The sequence below is a fragment of the Chionomys nivalis genome, chromosome X, assembly GCF_950005125.1.
Source record: "Chionomys nivalis chromosome X, mChiNiv1.1, whole genome shotgun sequence".
Taxonomy (NCBI): Eukaryota; Metazoa; Chordata; class Mammalia; order Rodentia; family Cricetidae; genus Chionomys; species Chionomys nivalis.
The window spans coordinates 88,423,223-88,437,054 of NC_080112.1; the positions used below are offsets into that span (position 1 = coordinate 88,423,223).

A 13,832-nucleotide genomic window follows, 5' to 3' on the forward strand; every position below is an offset into this window, starting at 1 on the left:
GAATCTTGATACTATATGCTATTATGCTCTGTTTGAATTGTTTGAATGCTGAGGAAGGAGCAACAGCTGCTAAAAGATATTTGTTTATAAATGTTGCTGAACTAATCCAAGATAGATATTTTCAAAATACCTTGACTTCAGAATTTGGATCTAAGGATATGATACTTTGGAAAAGAGTTTCTTCTTTTGTTTTCACAGAGGATGAGACACTGTGGATTGCTTCTTCGAACCCAATATGGTATGATAGACCACGCCCTCCTGAAGGGTTGCTGTAAACACCCTCAAAAAATTGCTTTGCTCAACTGCCAACTGAGATGAAACTAGCAGACAGGTTATCCCATAAAAGACCTGAATAACAGCGTCCCCATTTAGCAGGAAGCAGTTTGGAGAGAAATAACTACGTCCATATTCCCAAATATTGTTTATAAATGTTCTTTTACATTTAAAGGGGGCTATTATATAGGTATGAATAATTTGCATTGATATGGATTTTGCTTTAGTGATTTAGATTTAAGGTCAATTTTGTTATATGTATATGTATTTCTGATATTGATTAAGGTATTGTGATTGTGTAGTTCATGTAAAAATGTAATGTATATAGGTTGTTAATGGATAATCATTAATAATAGTCAAGTTTGTAGTCATGGTAGTTAGATTTTCTAGATGTGCATGCATATATTTCAGATAGGCATTCATCATATCTTTCAAAGGCTAGAGAATATGGTATTTTAAATGTTTTAATAACTTAGGGTTTTTCATGACAATGAGACACTCTGCTCCTGGCAGCACCAATCTACTTCAAGAGGAAAATGGGCATCGAAGAGGCTCCTTATGGAGTTTGATAGCCATTTGGGCAAGAAACTGCTCTTGCCTGGACTGTTGCATAAACTGGACACAAAGAACCTGCAGAGAGAGGACTGCTGAACTTGCCTAAAGGTGAGATGATCTTTCGGGGTTCCTGATTTATGAAAGAGTCTGCGAGACACTCTGCAGGACACAGCAGATAGTGACTGAACTGCCTTTGAAATTTCCTGCTTCATGGAAACGTCTCTGGATACTATGGGCCTGAAGGCTGAAGATTGATGTCCCAAATTTGCAGAGGAACTTTGGGTGACTGTACAGGCAGCGAGATGTCTCTGTCATTTTTAGAGTTTTGAAAATTGCTTACTTTTTGTCTGCTTAGGTAATATTGTATTCTTCTGGAGTCTTTGATGGAGTTGAAGAATAGATAGATAGTTAAAATTATAGTTTTCCTTAGTTATGATAAAGATGAAATAGATGTAAATATTGTAATTTTTACTTCATAACTGTTTTGTTATATGTAATTTTGCTATGTTAAAGTTAAAGCCTTCCTTTTTTTTTTTTGTTTAAACAGAAAAGGGGAAATGATGGAGGAAGGTCATTGGCTAATAAAGAAACTGCCTTGGCCCATTTGATTGGCCAACCTTTAGGTGGGTGGAGTAAACAGAATAGAATGCTGGGAGGAAGAGGAAGTGAGCTCAGATGCAGGGCAGCTCCTCTCAGAGGCAGAAGCGATAAAGCAAGCCGCCAGGTCAGACATGCTGAATCTTTCCTGGTAAGACTGATGCTACACAGATTATTAGAGATGGGTTGATCGGGATATGAGAATTAGCCAGTAAGGGCTAGAGCTAATGGGCCAAGCAGTGTTTAAAAGAATACAGTTTGTGTGTCGTTATTTTGGGGCATAAGCTAGCCAGGCGACCATGAGCTGGGGTGGCAGGAACACAGCCCACAGCTCCTTCAACAGTGTGTGATTGTACATTCACATGCACACCGTAGAAAAGGTGTGGACGTGAGAGAAATATTATTAGAACTCACTTCTTTCTTCTATCATGTGGGCCTTGAGGATTTCACTCAGGTCATTGTGCTTGGTTGTCAACACCTTTACTGACTAAGCCATTTTACCCACCCCTGTATGACTGTGCATGGTAAATTATTTAAGAACTGAATATGTGACATTGCATTTGAAGGTTTGACTTTGTCATTTTTCAGTGCTCAAAAACTATATATTATAATTTAAAATGTTTCCCTCTGGCACATCATGGAAGGCGGGTATAAAGATCAAAATTATTGACAAGGGAGGAGTACCATGAAATGTTCTTCCGAATATGACATGCTCAGTGTAATCAGGATACCAGTGCCTTACCATTAGGCAAGTCCTAATACAATCAGGGAGACAATGCAGTTGTAGTTACATGCCCTAGACATGTTACCAAAATAACTCCCCACCCAAAAGATGGACTAGTTGGAAAGAAAATGAGCTGCAGGAGTGGGAGGCGATAGAAAATGTAATAACAGTTAATATTATCATAATATACTCTATATACACATAAAACGGACATGACTTAAACATCAATTAAATCTTTCTTCTGGTTATATGTAGTTAACTTTCAGCAGATGGCTATATCAAAAATGAATTAGTCACAAATGTTCGTATTGCTCCTGTGAAGAAAATAATCATGTACAGATTTATAACAGTTTGGGGATTACTCATGTAATCCAAAAATTATCCTTAGGCCTAGGGAATATTTCATGAATGTTCCTTTCAATTTTAAATGTTCTATAAAGATTTTGCAATGAAGCCCACACTTTTCATTCTAAAAATCCATGTTTGCCCTGAATAGTCACATCATGTAATTTTTTTATGATTTGATGGAAAAATTTCCAGAGACCTAACAGTAAACATAGGAGCTTTTAATATTGTTAGTTCATTTACAAAAGCATTCTATGAAATTAAACAAAAACCAAACACTCTATTTTCAATTCTCAGGTCCTAAGGTATTCTACAAGCTTGAATTCACAAAACTCCCGAGGCTGAAAAATTATAAGGAATCAAATGATCTAGTTTCTTGTCTTCAGGAAGGTCTATATTTAAGCCACTTTGACAAGCTTGACAGTTGATATTCCTTAGAACAACTTTCAAAAGAGGCAATTTTAAAACCCTCCTCGTTTAGCAATCTGCTCTTTCAGAAAATGATATTTTATACCAGGCAAAAGAGCCTTGAGCTAATAGACATCAATGAAAAGGAACAAAAATAATCTCTTAATAAGTCAGGTCAGGGATTTATGCCTCAGACTTAATGCAGTTGGCTTATTGTATTTTTGCTAGGTTTTTCCTAGAATGCAATCCTTTAGACATAAAACTGTACACTTGCCAGTAGTGTGGCAAGAGGGAAATATCACACTTCTGACTATGTAGTTATATATGTTGTGAGATCTTATAAATTTTCATTTGAAAACAGAGGGGGCAGCATTCAGGGGTCTTTTCTAGACATTTCATTAGAATTCATAACACTAACATGATTATTCAATTTGAAAGCAATTCTTGTTGGTACTTACACTCTATCACTCTCCTGCCCAGAAAATACTAATGAGTGTTGAGGCAAATAGAACTTTTCCTCTCGTTCTAGGACTGAAAATGAAACATTTTATCCTTATTTGTGTTTTCTAAATTCTTCTCCTTGATATATGTTAAAGGTTTTGTCTTTTGTGGTGTTGGGGTGGTCTAGGCCTAATGAAAGCAGTTATTGTGACATTTAGCAAGACTCTGAAAACTGAACTCCCCCAAACCACAGCACCTAAGAAAGTAAGAGTTCTACAGCAAGACCTATTCCATTCACCTAAAATAATACTCCAAAAATAGTTCCCAATTTAATAGAACTCAAGTTGCTATTGCAAATCATTCCACAGTTGTAGTAACAAAACAGTGAGGGAATCTGTCATAGTGGGCAATATGCCCAGCAGTTTGAAACCATTTCTCCATAGGTAGTAGCAGAATTCTGCATAAATTATATTGGCCTAAGTATCCTTATAGCAAAATAAACTACAGACCCCTAAAGATCAGAATGAAGGGAGAAACCATATGTTAACGTATGTGTTGGAGATCAATTCCAACTGACTTGCAAAACTGAAAGCTGTACAGCCAATTTTTTCTGTGTTCAAGCATTTATTGATTACCCATTATGTGCTCGGTGCCCTACAAGATGTCATCCATGGGGTGGAAGGCAAGGCAGAAATAACCCTGCTCTAATAGAGTTTGCATTCTAGCACAATAGACACGCAATAAACATGTCAGGGGTGTATCGTTTCTGTGAATGAACTGAATTTAATAGTAAGATAAAGAGTAACTAGAGGTAATATATCAGACAGATTTATAGCTGTGTGTATCCATAGATTGAGACTATCCTAGCTAGTATTAATCACAAATACAGTCAGTCATTTTCCACTGCAATATAGGCACTTGACAATTATCACTGATGAGAATACTTTTCTATTTACTGATAGTTTTACAAGCTTAAAACAAAATACCTTTCAATTTTGTGAGGTACATACAATCATTCCAACATAACTGTGTACAAAAGTTTACAATGAAGTCCTTTCATGCACAGGGAGCTCTTCCTTCCTGTCTCATTTGATTAAAGAAATCAGGTAGTCTGGGCTGTCTAGCTGGCCTTGTATGTTGTAGAAGCTCCAGCTGAGTCAAGAAAAGCGAAAAGTTCACTCAGTTGCCCAGATGTATTTATTGCCAAATTATCAGGTACTTGGATACATCTGGACAGCCGAATGAACTCTTAACTCCTCATCTCTCCAACAGTTCTTCATTTCGCAGCTTTAGACACTCCTGGATAAAGATGAAAGAAATGAACAAAAACACTAGTTTGGAGTTAAAGAATTGATTAGTCTTTCTGGTTTTTCAATTCTACATCAAGGAAAAACAATCTCTGCCACTGTTGTATAACAAACATATTACAAGAAAATATATTTAAGATACCAGTTAGTGACAATACCTATACAAAACAGGCTCATTGGAAACAATAAAGATGTATGAAAAATACAGAAATTCAGTAAGCAAATTGAATTTGTATAATTTGAATTTTAAATACATCACATTAAAAATCCTACAATTGACCATTAGACTGGGTAGGAGAGGGTATGATTTCAGACATTACTTTATTACTCAGTTGATGTGTTGCTTAGAATAAATAATCAAACTTCTTTGGGTCTCAGTGTTTTCAACAATGTCATTATGAAGTCAAAATCAAAGATTACAGGTAGAATCGTTTTGTCATTGCTAACTGAATGTAACACATGATATACACCTGATTATACATCCTGACTTAAAAGGAGCATGAGAGTGATTTTGGAATCTTTTCATTATGCAGCCTAAACAGCCTACAAAGCAATGTGCATGCAGTCTTTAGCATCTGTTCTTTCTACTTTCATAGATGGAAGAGTTAGGAGATCATATCAAGTCATAAAAAAATTAAGACAAAATTAACAATTTGTGATTTTCTGACTTTAAAAATGCTGTGCTTAAAATAATTACAGAAGTGTATTTTAAGCAATACTGCACAGTGTTGAGGCACACTAAAATTCACATTTCATTTTATTATCTTAAAGTTCAGCTATAACAGCGACTCTCAACATGTGTGTCAATCCTTTGGGGATCAAATGACCCTTTCACAGGGGTCGCCTAAGACCATTGGAAAATACAGATATTTACATTACAGTTCATGATAGTAGCAAAATAACAGTCATGAAGTAGCAATGAAAATAATTTTATGCTTGGTGGTCACCACAACCTAAGGAACTGTGTTTGTTGATCAATTTTGAAAACACTCATTTTTTGCACCTGTTTCATTATCCTTGCAACAGATGTTGTCAACATTAAGAGTGACAGATATGTCTATTTTTAAACTTCTTTTTAAAGTTAAAATTTCAAATAACATATAATAAATACATATTCACTTTATTTTTTTCTAAATAGTTTCATAGAGAAATCTGTAAATTATCCTCCCCTATACACTTTAACTTACAAATACAGTATGGTAAGAAGTTTGGAATAATACAAATTCTCAAAACTTTTTCTTTATGAATTTAATGTGTGAGTAAATGTCTGTGTGCCCATGCCTGTGTATGTTTGTTAGAGGCGGTGAAAGAAACAGATATGCCTTAAGTGCACATTTTTAAAGTCATCACCCTTCAACGCACCACAACATCATAAGGCGAAACAATGTCATGATATTCCAAAGCCATTGAGTGATTATATATGTTTAATCATTTTTTTCCAAGTGGAAGAAATGACTTGCCAGATATTAAAACCTCTGTCAAAGATTGATAACTGAAAATCTGGAGAAATGTTCCCATTTGTGGAATAACCGAAGCTTCGTAACAGCAACACTTGCTATTATATCTCATTGCAAGATTATTCTATATAAAATCAGTCTCGATTTTTCCTTCCACTCAAGTGCAGTAGAGATGCGGTTTGCTATTACACAGATTCATAGTCTAACATGGACTAACTGGACCTGTTACCATGCTCTGTCGTTTTGTCTAAAATTTTAAAAAGACAAATAAAAACTAATTTGAATATGGTTCTGTGAGGGTGTTAGATCACATCTAGAAACTACTAAGGAATGCTGAGAGATAGTGAAACCAACTTTCCCAGAAATGAGTTTGCTAATTGGTTATCCAATACCAAGTGGTGATATTTGAAAACACATGCCTTAAAGCAATGGGACCCATTTGTGTTTATATATTTATGTACAAATATGAAAAACACAGTGATTAAAAAAAAGAGGCTGTAGATTTGAGAGGAAGTAAAGGGAAGGAGGAAAATGGGATGCATTATAGGGAGGAAAGAAAAGGAATAAATGATGAAAATATTTTGGAAAATAAGATGATTGCTGCATATGATAATTGTACTGCAGTTTTATAAGAATGTACTAATAATTTTAGATTTGTATGATGAAGTGTGAAATAGCAAAGAATGGGAAAGAGAAAGTAATAGATTAACCAAGTATTACAGAATCCTCTTAATTACAGTCTTAGAGATGAGGTCCAAGAAAAATATTGACTCTTATCCATTCTATTATGTGCCTATTAGAAAGTTTCTTGAAAGTTAGTTTATGTTCCAAATGAGATATACTCTCATGTTGTAGCATAAAGAACATTGCTTCCTAGGAGTAAAAACCTTCTCACTAACCTGGGTTTTTATTTTTAAGTACTTTGATGTACTACAAGTTTTGCTGTTACAAACAGAAGGAAACAAAACAAAAATACTGTTTTAATGATCTAAATGTGAATGGTGTGTTTTTTTTAGTAAAATACTTGTCTTTGTCAATAATATAAAGTGCTATAGGTGCCATTCCTCTCGGACGACATTGTATGGAATAGATGTCATGATGATACACTCTGAGAAAAGTTACCTTTAGGTGATTGACATTTCCAATAGCAATATATTAGTCTTTTTGTCAGTACCACCTTTCCCACTTAGAAGGGGGTGTCTGGAGGCACCATGTCGGGCCGGGAAGGTGGCAAAAAGAAGCCCCTGAAATAGCCCAAGAAGCAGGCCAAGGAAATGGACGGTGAAGATAAGGCTTTCAAGCAGAAACAAAAAGAGGAGCAGAAGAAACTCGAGGAGCTAAAAGCCAAGGCCGCGGGGAAGGGACCCCTGGCTACAGATGGAATTAAGAAATCTGGCAAAAAGTAAGCTGTTCCTCATATCTGAGATGATGGTGACCCTCTTCCATTCCTATTTAAACATCTGGATTCCCTGCCATAACATCTTTGCCAACTACAGCTAGAATGAAGTGTTATCCTGGAGCCTGTTAAACATCTGGATCCCCTACTATAACATCATTGCCACCTATAGTTAGAATGAAGTGTTATCCTGGAGCCTGTTGTACATTGTAATAAACTTTTGTAAAAAAAAAAATAATAATAATAAATAAATAATACAAAAAAAAAGTATCTGAGGACTTAAGCTCTATCATCTATGCTCTCCAGGAAAGTACAAAAGCAGAGACTTATTTAGCCACAGACCCATTATAAGCCATAGCTCTAATTTGGCACTGTTTATAAATACCTTGAGGGGCAACTGGTTCCATTATGCATGGCTGGGCATAATTTGTCAATATTAGTGACTAAATAGGCTAGAAAAGAACTCTTATTAGATGTATTCATTACCCATTTGAAACCTCTACACACTTCAAAATTTTATAAAGGAAACATATTCACTATAACGCACCATTGGGATACAGTGTGAAAATTTTGTCTCACATATGACATTGTAGCCCACCTAAATCATGTGTGTCAAGGGTGCTATATTCTTTTATTTCAGGAAGTTGTATTTCTTGAGATCAGAGAAATATAATTTAAATAGTGCTTTATTTTTCTAAACTGCATTTAATGCTGAGTAAGGTATAATTATGTTTAACAAAATACATGCACCGACATACTAGTAATGTTATACAGACTAAGTAGGTTATATTTAGAAGTATATATGTATATATGTTATACATACACATCCATACATGCATGTAGTAAGAATTAATAAGTATAAAGAGGCTATAGATTTAAAAAAGAGCAAGAAGAAGTATGGGAAGGTTAGGGAGAAGAAAAGAGAAATGATGTAATTATATTTTAATAATGAGAAATAAAATAATTTTAAAAACAGCTAAATACATAAAAATGCACCTTTTTCAGTATGTAAAAAATTATAGTCAGTGTTGTTATACATACTATTATATTTTTTAAAAAAATGTGAAAATGGACTATCTTTCCTTATATTACAAATAACCACTTTTAGATTTAAGCTAAAGGACTCTGCTTTGTAAATGCAAAACTCAATAGTTATAATTACTGCGGATATACTAACATGATGAAGTGATGTGAGGTGACTTAATATAATGCAATGAAGAGAATTTATCATGTAGTATTGTTCTACAGATTTTGAAAATTATTTTCACTTTAGCACATTAAAAGTTAACACATTTAGAAGAGTGTAGCAGAAAATAATGTATGTGGTTACTGCAATTGTTTAAAAGACACTATATGTGTGGTGCTGTTCCAGACCTTGGGATACACCACTAAATGATGATAAGATCCTTCCCCTTGGAAGAGGAGACAGAAAGAGTGTAAGAGCCAGAATGGGTGGAGGACAACAGGAGAACAAAACCCTCTAAGTAAACTGAGCAAGGCCCATAGGAGCTCACAAAGACTGAGGCAGCCTGCACAGGGCCTGCATGAGTCAGCACCAAGTTCTAAGCACGCATATATGTACGAGTTTTCCAGTTTAGAGGGTTTTTTTGTCTAAAATAAAAAAGAAGACTATAATAACTAAGTAAGAAAGACTATATACAATCAGCACAATATCTATATATAATACATACAGGCAATAACTACATCAACAATGTCTAGTCCATTTGCATTTGACAAATCCAGAGAAAATACTCTTGCACCTAATTTACTTTCATTAATAGCTTACATTACCATCCAAAATTCTTTTGATATCACTCAACCTTGTACACTTTACACTTTTTTTTAAAAGTCTACCTCCATTTTATTAAGCATTATCTATAGCAGGCAGGAATATGCTTCATCACTATAGGCGAACCTGACCATGGCACCATGAAGGAAGAACTGTCTTTGCACACTGACACACCCATGAAGTTTAAGGGACTTACCCTGGAACAAGCCATCCATTGGCACAGACAGCCATCTCCTCCTTTCCTCTCTCCTTCTCCCCCTGCAGTTTAGTATTTTTATGGGACTCCCGAGTGTGTGAATGAGTGTGTCTCTGATTCTTGTTTTCTTTTGGGCTCTTTTCCTTCTGTTGGTTTGCCTTCTCCAACTTGGATGTGATAGTTTTTGTTTTATCTTATTATATTTTGTTATATTTTATCAAATGAATGAATTAGTGAATATGCAGACACTAGTGTAAAGTGTGTCAACTTAACTGTCACTTACAACACTGGAAAAAGGGAAAATCAGTCTTCTCCAATGGAGTGACACTGGGTATATCAACAATTCCTGGACAGGCCTCATATTCAGGAGTAGCTGACTAACATATAATGGACCTCACAGGTTTTATTTGTGTGTGTGTGTGTGTGTGTGTGTTTTGGTTACAGTATTTTCTGTTTGGGTGTTATTTTATTATGTTTTAATGATTTTGGTGGTTTTGCTTTTGTATTGAATTTTTATTTTGTTTATTTTTTGAGAAAGAATGTAAAGTTGGGTCATATTTTCAGTAATAAAAAACCTATTTTAAAAAATTCAAAGGAAAAATAGTATCATTAAAAAAAGAAATCTTAACATCATTAAGTTGGAGTTGCTTACATTTGTACTGGACTACAATTGCAACAGGGTTTCCTTGTCCATCAAGAGGCCCTTTTAGTCAGAAATTAATTGCATCATGAGACAAAACTTGCTCATACGAGAAGACGTTATGTTTTACGTGTGTAGTTTATATTTCGGTATGTATATGTGTGATGTGGTGTTTCTATGTGGTGTATGTGTGGTATATGCACAGATTTGTGTGTTGGTGTACAAGCAGTGGGGTTATAGATATGGGAAGCCAGGTGGTTTTTCACCTGGATGCTAGAATCTGAACTCTGCTTCTCATATGTGCACACCAAGTGCTCTTACTAACTCAGCCAGCTCTTCAGGTCTAAGAAAGCATTTCTTGTAGTGGTAAAATCTAGCTTTTCAGTATCTTGTGAAGCATAGATACACGGTCTGGTCACCCACATCTTCTCAATGTCTACCTTATAACGACCCTTAGCAGAAATCCACAATATTCAGCAATTTAGTTGGAATAACAAGCACATACTTTCCACCTAATAGTCTTTAGTGCTGTTATTAATATTGTTTGGATATTTTGATATCATGTTCTCCTGGAAATAACACAGTTAAAGTACATTGCAAATCTAAACAGTTGTCTTTATCCTTTAAGTACAAATTCTCTTAGAGATCTCCCCTGTATTAAACGTTTTCAAAAGGACAGTGCCAGGTAGGAAGAAAGGGTATGAAATGCCCTTACAGCTGTTTCTTCAGCATTGTCTTAGACATAGGGATACCAGCACAACATTTCCTTAGAAACAAATGGCACGATCAGAGTTTAGTCATGTCTTGGTAAACAGGAAATTTTAAAGTAATAAAAAGAAACAGACTTCAAACACTATAATGGAAAAATATTCCATTGTCTGCTAACGACCTGTTGTCAAGTATTGAGTAAGTGATGAAGTCCCACAGGCTTCTTCAAACTAACTGAAAGGGGAAAAGAAAGAACCAAATGACAAGAGCATTAAATTGGCCCCAAATTCACAAAACCAAGAAGGACAATGACAGCAGCATATGTTATGTTGTAAGTTATTTCTTTCTGATCCAAAGCAAACAAAATGGAAGGCAGCAATTATATATATTAATTTATAGATAATTATATATAGTTAATTAACTATAGAGCTAACTAATAACTATGTATAGCACATATACTTAGTTATATATAACTATATATAGTTTATGTAAACTATATATAGTTACTTAATTAGTTATTATTCCTTTCTAGTTTAGACATGCCTTGATTTTTAAGTCACCCACACCAATGCTTAGCTGATGATGCAGTTAAACATGGTGATATTAAGGTTAAATATTTCCTCTTTGTTTAACCAAACAGGATGGAGTGCTACTTTCACACCAAAGACACACATGACACTGAGAGGGACATAATTTTGTGTCTTTTCAAAGTACAAACAAGGATCAAAGGCTCTGGTCATCCCCATCATTTTTTTCTCCCTCTGTGCTTACAGTATCTTCCAAGGTGCTACTGCTGTTACAGCTGTCTGCTTCTCATCTTCCTTGCCTAACTCCTCCTCTACTCTTCCCCCATTTCCTTTCTCCCAACTGTCAAGATCTCCTGATTGCCACCCAGTTCTTTTTCTCTTACTCCATTAAATATCTCTTAAACCCATTTAAATATTATTTTATCAAGAAGACCAAAAACTTGCAAGAAGATTCTATGTGATAATAATAGACACATAAAAAAGGCCTTGAGTTTCACTGAATTTAATATACACAGATACATAGTTCTTAGATATTTCTTTTCTGAGGTGAGACCCAGATTTCTGGCTGGTAGTCACTGACAGTTTAAATTTGCTCTCTTTATTTAATAATAAAGAACTCTTTCATTTGGCTGTTTTAATAAACTAAAAACACTAACAGACACAAATCTTACAAACTTAGACATTTTTGAAGCTAATGGAATAAAAATTAAATGATAATCACAAAATAAAATATTTTATTATGCTATATGAAAATTAAGATTGATTAGCTACTGCTTTTCTTTTTACTACTTGTGAAAAATGCTGGACATAAATTTATGGGTATGTTAAGCCAGCTGGTTATATAGAAGACAAAGCCCATAGTACATCCAGGTAAATCAATGTTTGCAAATTTTGTGTGGGGTGCTTAAACCCTGAAATGAACATAAAAGAGTTAAATAGTGTCTCTTTGAGTTTTAAGTTCATAAATCAGGACAAGAATATGTAAAAGAAATGAGCATGTCATATCTATTTTTGAAGTACTTCTGTTTATCTAAGTACTTTCAACAAGACAGTATTTGGCATTCCACTTTGTTAAAATGTTTGTCACTCACAGAAAACAACAAAAATGAAATAGACAGGTGCATTATACCCATCAAATTTTACACTATAATTAAACTTTTATTTGCTTTAAGATACAGGTAGAATTACCTGTCATTGCACCCGTTCAAAATGATTTTATACATCATGTTAACTCTAACACTTAGGCACAGTTTGTAGTGCAAGTCATTGAATATCTGGGCTATATTACATTATATCACTATAAAGAGAAAGATATGAATGGATATAAAATCACTTGCTAGAATAAACTGTTGTATGAGTGAAGAGATATGCTTGTTATACTTGTATTCCTTCAAACCTGTAGAAAATCACCTGTCGTGCCAAGTATTTCAAAACTGAATCATAAGAGAGTTAGTGTTTCATTATCTTTGACAGCAATCTTAGATTTTAATGAAAGAACTGGCGGTTGTATGAAATCAGATGGATCATAGAAAATACAGTGGCGAGAAAGAACATATTGGCTGGCAGCTGAATGATTTTTCATTTTGTGTAAAACATAAAGGTATTGGAAGATTTAAAAAAATATTAGCACTTTCATGTACAATGGTATGGAGGTGGAATTTCAGAGCTGACCTACATTTCAAATTGACTGTAACCAGAATTATAGTGTTGAATTTTTGTCTTGGCAGTGCAGAAGAGAAAGCTCACGTGTATCTAAATATAAGCAATATCTAACAAAAAATACTTGATGGGATAGATATAAAATCTCTATATTCATTTCCCCCTGTTAACTTAGCGTGTAATTTTGAGCTTAGTGCCTGCTGTATGGCAAGGATTGTTCTGAGTGCTAGAGCCATGGTGACAGGCAAAGTAGATAGTCTTCATTTCTGTAGAAAGAAGTAAGTCCAATGCTAGTAAATAATTGCATCAGCTTTTTATTGTCAGATTGTGGGCAGCACTAGAAAGGGGAAGGACGGGCAGGGTGCAATTACAAAGTTTATATGTCATTGGTTAGTCAATTAGAAGTTTGTTTGTTTGTTGGTTTGGTTTCTGAGACAAGGTCTCATGTAGTCCAGCCCTTGACCTCTCTTAAGCAGCTGATGACAGCTTTGCATTCCTGATATTCAGGTTTCCAGACATGCTTGACTTCAATTATGGTTCCTTTAGGAAACTAACTGACCTGAAAGAATCACTCTTGGGAAATTTTCATCAGGATCAAGTTTTTAGGGGAAAATTCTGTCTCATATTCAAGTCAAGCTGATTCAATGACACTTAACGGTGTTGAAGTTAATTAAAGGATAGTGAGAGTAAAAAGTCATAGTTTAAAGGAAAAAAAGTCACAGTGATTACTTCTAAAAGAACACTCAGAACTTTGAACATTTAAAACTATACAGCCTTAATCTTTGTTTCATTTGTGAGCAATCATAAAAA

General features: G+C 34.7%; 1 protein-coding gene and 1 pseudogene across 2 annotated transcripts in view; one reads left to right on the plus strand and one right to left on the minus strand.

Annotated features, from left to right (window-relative positions):
* Nucleotides 1–13,832, minus strand: part of Htr2c (5-hydroxytryptamine receptor 2C) — a 252,455-nt gene that overhangs the window by 135,614 nt on the left and 103,009 nt on the right. The gene's annotated exons all lie outside the window — the stretch shown is intronic.
* On the plus strand, nt 7,319–7,755 carry LOC130867500 (translation machinery-associated protein 7-like; annotated as a pseudogene).